This window comes from Pistacia vera, unplaced genomic scaffold, assembly GCF_008641045.1.
Source record: "Pistacia vera cultivar Batoury unplaced genomic scaffold, PisVer_v2 Contig896, whole genome shotgun sequence".
NCBI lineage: Eukaryota > Viridiplantae > Streptophyta > Magnoliopsida > Sapindales > Anacardiaceae > Pistacia > Pistacia vera.
This window is the reverse complement of record NW_022196774.1, coordinates 250,998-256,997: the sequence shown is the minus strand read 5'-3', so window position 1 is coordinate 256,997 and position 6,000 is coordinate 250,998. Positions and strand designations below refer to the sequence as shown.

Genomic DNA, 6,000 nt, shown 5'->3' with positions numbered 1-6,000 from the left:
ACTCTTAAGAAAGAATAATTTACCTCTTTGCCGCTCCAAACTTCTTCTAGGATCTTGCAATTTAGTTGTATAGAGGGTCCTCTATTGAGCAAGTAGGCTGCAGTAGTAATTGCCTCAGCCCAAAATGTCTATGGTACTCCAGCATACAATCTCATGCTTCTTGCACGCTCATTTAGGGTTTTATTCATTCTTTCAACAACACCATTCTGTTGAGGAGTTGTAGGAATGGTCTTCTCCATCTTGATCCCTGATAATCCGAGAATTATACTATTTTTATTAGGCTTTTTGGCCGGATTTTAGATACTTCTTAGTTCATTTTTTCCTGAATTGATTCTTAATTCTCTACATTTTGTGTTTCAGGCCAAAATGGACATTTTGAGTAAATAATGAGTGAATTGGAGTTTCTGGACCCAGAAGTGAGCGGATCTCAGAATTTGAAAGAGTTCTGAAGCAGATGGAAGAACTATGAAGCTTATTCCCATGGGAAAGCATTGGAGATTGAAGATTCAAGCAAAGAAACAAACTAAGGGCAATTCTGTAAATTCGGATTTTTTCATGAAGGTTCGCCGTGGTGAAGGAAGTTAACAACAGGATTACAACTTACATCGTCGCCGCGACGAAAGTCTTCCTTCGCCGCGGAGAAGTCTGCGAATTTCAGATTTCTTCAAAACGCACAGTTTCATTTTAGGAAGGTTTTAGGTTTTTAGGGCGATGCATAAAAGGAACACTTTTCCATTTTGTGTAAGGAGGGAGACGTGTTTGCCTTGTTTTAGAGTTTTCTTTGAACATTACTTGGATTTTTGTTGAGGAATAGAGAAGATTGGAGATTTTAACCTTGAAGATTCTTCAACTAGGGGAGATATCTTTTCTTTCTCTTTATTTCAATATGTTTACTGTTTTATTTATTGTTTTCTCTGCTGTTTATGTTAAATTGGTTATGAACTAACCCTTTTTGGGTTAGGGTTTTGATGAACTTCGGATTTTTTATGGATTAATGAATTGATTACTGTTATTTCCATCCTCTATTGCATAGATTGTGTGGTTATTCTATTTTTATGGAATTTATTTGATGAACATGATGAGATTGAGAAATGAATCATGTTGAGCTTCTTGGGTAATCACCATTGTAGTATTAAATGCTAGAGATAGATTTAAGAACCAATGAAATCAACCTAGGATTCTATTAGCTTAATGAACTTAATTTTATTATTCTTCAATTTGTTGGGTGCGGAAGTGTAATAGAGAAAAATAGGAATTCATAGCCTGAGAACGTATGTTTGACAATTTAGAGAATTCGATTTACAATCCGTGAATGTGAGTGTGGAATTAGCATAATCCATTGAATCCATCCATAGAGTCCGAATAAAGTCAAAACCCTAACCGTTTGTTAAATTGATATTATCCTTGCATTTAATTTCTTTCTTTCAATATTTAGTTTTTAATACTTAGAGGTTTTGTTTTTAGTTTAATTTTAATTCTCCCATTAATCCAAACAATTGTGGTTGCTCCAACTTGAGAAACACTTGGGAAAGTTAGTGCTTAACAAATCAATCCTTGTGGGAACGATACTCACTCATCACTTTATTACTTTGTGCGACTAGTGCACTTGCTATTTATGCATGTTGTAGTTACAATGCATCAAGTTTTTGGTGTCGTTGCCGGGGATTGAGTTGTGTGTTAACATTAAATTTGCTTGTGTTAGCTAGATTGGAGCTTTATTTTTGTTTAGTTTGTTTTTAGTTTAATTTTTTTTTCTTTTTGTTATTCTTTTTTGTTGGCTTGTAATCTCACTTTTTGTCTCTTTCTGTGTAGTTTATGCGAAGAGCAAGACGTCAGCTAGTGGTTCCTATTGATCCTGAAACTAAAAGAACCACTAGAAGACTAAACAGAGAGACAAGAGAACGAGAAGCCAGAGTTGAACCAGAAGTCATAGTTGTAGAGATGGCAGAGAATAGAACACTGAGGGAATTCTCAGTTCCCACAGTTGAAGGCAGAGGGTCGAGTATTACTAGACCAGTGGTACAAGCCAACAACTTCGAGATAAAGCCGGCAATCATCCAGATGATCCAGTGGTCGGTTCAGTTCAAGGGTGATTTGAAGGAATATCCAAATCTACACATTGCAAATTTTTGGAGATTTGTGATACTTTCAAGTCAAACAGAGTGTCAGATGATGCCTTTAGATTGAGACTATTCCCATTTTCATTGAAGGATAAAGCTAAGGGATGGTTACTGGCACTACCATCAGGGACAATCACCACATGGAATGATTTAGCACAGAAGTTCCTGACCAAATTCTTTCCTCTAGCAAAGTCGGCAAACCTGAGAAATGATATCACATCATTTATTTAGGAAGAGTTGGAATCATTGTATGAGGCTTGGCAGAGATTCAAAGAATTATTGAGAAGGTGTCCACATCATGGGTTGCTAGTTTGGATGCAAGTCCAAACATTTTATAATGGATTAACGGTGAATGTGCAAACTATGGTGGATGTAGCATCGGGAGGAGCACTGCAAAATAAGACACCGAAAGAAGCTCATGAGTTGCTTGAAGTTCTGGCAAGCAACAATTATCAAAGACCTAATGAGAGGGTGCAACCAAAGAAATCCATGGGTCTTCATGAAGTTGATGCATATACAGTCATCTCAGCCCAACTGACAGCACTTCAAAAATAGTTGGGAAGTATGTAGGTAAATTCCATTCATGCACCTCAACTAACTTGTGAATTTTGTGCAGGTAATCACGTGAGTAGTGAATGTCAAGTAGGGAACACGTTTGCCTTAGCATCTTCATCATCGGAGCAGGTTAACTACTTGGCTGGAAATCAAAGGCAACCGAACAATCCGTACTCCAACACATATAATCCTGGTTGGAGGAATCACCCGAACCTGTCTTAGGGCAATCAAAACCAACAAAATTAGCAAAACAATCAATGGAATCAAAGGGCATTGCCAAACAACCAAACAGGGGTGAACAACCAACAAGGAGAGCAAAGGGTGACAAAATTGGAGGACATGTTTGGAAAGTTTATGCAAGAGACCACGGGTTTTATGAATGAGATGAGAATGAATTTCAGAAATCAGAGGGCGTCTATTTGGAACTTGGAGGTACAAGTGGGTCAGTTGGCTGACAAGTTGAATGAGAGACCACAAGGCTCACTACCGAGTAACACAGTGACTAACCCACGTGAGCAAGCAAATGCAATAACTATGAGAAGTGGGACAGTTTTAGAAGAGGTGGAAAAATCAAGAGAAGAAGGAAAGCCACCAAAAGAAAAGGAAGATTCTGAGGACGAAGTTGATGAAGAGATCATTACCGAAGAGAAACCGACCAGTTTGAGGGAAGATGAACATAAACGGGAAGAGAGGCAAAGACAAAGGAAGGAGAAATTGTCATTTCCTGAGATACCACCAGAATTGGCACATCACACTCCTCCTATGCCGTTTCCTTAGAGACTAAAGAAAAAGAATCAGGATAAGCAGTTTTCCAAGTTCATTGAAATATTTAGAAAATTGCATATTAACATTCCTTTTGCAGATGCATTGTAATAGATGTCGAGCTATGCGAAATTTCTCAAGGAGATTTTATCAAACAAAAGGAAGTTGGAGGATGAGGAAACAGTGATGCTCACGAAGGAGTGCAGTGCCATTCTCCAGAAGAAGCTACCCTTGAAACTCAAAGATCCAGGGAGTTTTACTATTCTTTGCATTATAGGAGACATTACTTTTGATCGAGTATTATGTGATTTAGGTGCTAGCATCAATTTACTGCCTTTTTCTGTTTTCAGGAGATTGGGAATTGGTGAAGTGAAGCCAACGACCATGTCGTTGCAACTGACAGATAGATCCATAAAACATCCGAGGGGTATAGTAGAAGATGTGCTAGTGAAAGTGGACAAAGTGATTTTCCCGGCAAATTTTGTTATTTTGGACATGGAAGAGAACAAGGAAATGCCTCTTATTTTGGGCCGACCATTTCTGGCCACATGAAGAGCACTCATAGATGTACAAGAAGGAAAGTTACTGTTGTGGGTTCAGGATGAAACAGTAACGTTCAATATGTTTGAGGCTATGAAGTTTCCATCCGAGACGGATTCATGCTTTAGTGTTGATATGGTGGATAAACTAGTAGCGGAGACCATTGAAGAGAACACTCCATAACTATCGCTAAAAGCATGTATTGCACAATCAAGAACAGTAGAGGTAGAGGAATCGGCAAAGAATGAATGTGCTAGATTGTTGGAAGCACTTCAACCGATTGATGAGAACCAAGATCTTGAATTTGAGGAATTTGATTTTGAGAAAGAGAAGGAAAAGGAAAGAAAGGAAGAACCTCCAAAGCCTGAATTGAAACCTTTACCTTCCCACCTCAAATATGTGTATCTTGGGGATTCAGAGACCTTCCCAGTAATCATCAGTTCAAAGTTGGGCAATTTGGAAGAAGAGCGATTGATTCAGATTTTGAGAGAACATCGATCAGCAATTGGATGGACTATTTCAGATATTAGAGGCCTCTCTCCATCTTTCTGCATGCATAAGATACTCATGGAGGATGATATCAAGCCTAGAGTTCAACCACAACGAAGATTGAATCCTTCGATGAAGGAAGTGGTGAGAAAAGAGGTGGTGAAACTTCTAGATGCGGGCATAATTTATCCTATTTCTGATAGTCCATGGGTAAGCCCGGTGCAAGTGGTTCCAAAGAAGGGAGGTATCACAGTGATTAAGAATGACAGCAATGAATTGATACCAATCAGGATGGTCACGGGCTGGAGAGTGTGCATTGATTACCGAAAATTAAATGAAGCGACAAGGAAGGATCATTTTCCACTTCCTTTCATCGATCAGATGTTGGAGAGGTTGGCAGGGCATGCTTACTATTGTTTCCTGGATGGTTATTCAGGGTACAATCAGATTGCCATCACTCCTGAGGATCAAGAGAAAACGACCTTCACTTGTCCCTACGACACATTTGTTTATCGAAGAATGCCCTTTGGGTTATGCAATGCACCAGCCACATTTTAGAGATGCATAATGTCGATCTTTGGTGATATGGTGGAGAGGTTTATAGAAGTCTTCATGGATGACTTCTCTGTTTTTGGTTTGTCCTTTGATCATTGTTTATCTAATCTTTTGTTTGTTTTGCAGCGATGTCAAGAGACGAACTTGGTGCTCAATTGGGTGCTCAATTGGGAAATGTGCCACTTCATGGTCCAGGAAGGGATAGTGCTTGGTCATAGAATCTCAAAAGACGGAATAGAAGTGGATCGAGCAAAGACGGACGTGGTTGAGAAGCAGCCACCACCCTCAAATGTTAAAGCAGTTCGAAGTTTCTTGGGGCATGCGGGGTTTTACAGACGGTTTATCAAGGATTTTTCTAAGATCTATAAACCCCTTTGCAATTTATTGATTAAAGATGTTGCTTTTGATTTTAATTATGAATGCATGCATGCCTTTCAAACTCTAAAGAAATTACTTGTATCTGCACCTATTATTGCAGTTCTCGATTGGGGACTACCATTTGAATTGATGTGTGATTCTAGTGATTTTGCACTAGGAGTAGTGTTAGGATAAAGAAAAAATAAAGTGTTGCATGTAATTCAGTATGTTAGTAAAACGCTCACTGATGCACAATTGAATTACACCACCACTAAAAAAGAATTGTTGGCTGTGGTTTTTGCTTTTGATAAATTTCGTTCATATTTGCTAGGTGCCAAGGTGATAGTCTTCACAGACCATTCAACACTCAAGCACCTATTGGCAAAGCAAGAAGCGAAACCGAGGCTGATAAGATGGATCCTATTGCTACAAGAGTTTGAGTTGGAGATACAAGATAAGAAGGGGTCAGAAAATGTGGTAGCGGACCATTTGTCAAGGATTGAACGGCCAATTCAAGGAAATGAAGAGGAAACCCAAATCAAAGAAACGCTCCAGATGAGAAATTAATGAGAGTAGAGGAGGCACCATGGTATGCAGATTTTGCGAATTACTTGTCATCGAG

General features: G+C 38.9%; 1 non-coding gene across 1 annotated transcript; it reads right to left on the bottom strand.

Annotated features, from left to right (window-relative positions):
• Positions 1 to 2,318: 2,318 nt before the first annotated feature.
• Positions 2,319 to 2,425, bottom strand: LOC116119602. The gene has a single exon (XR_004126413.1). It is a non-coding gene; the product is annotated as a small nucleolar RNA R71 (small nucleolar RNA).
• Positions 2,426 to 6,000: the final 3,575 nt, after the last annotated feature.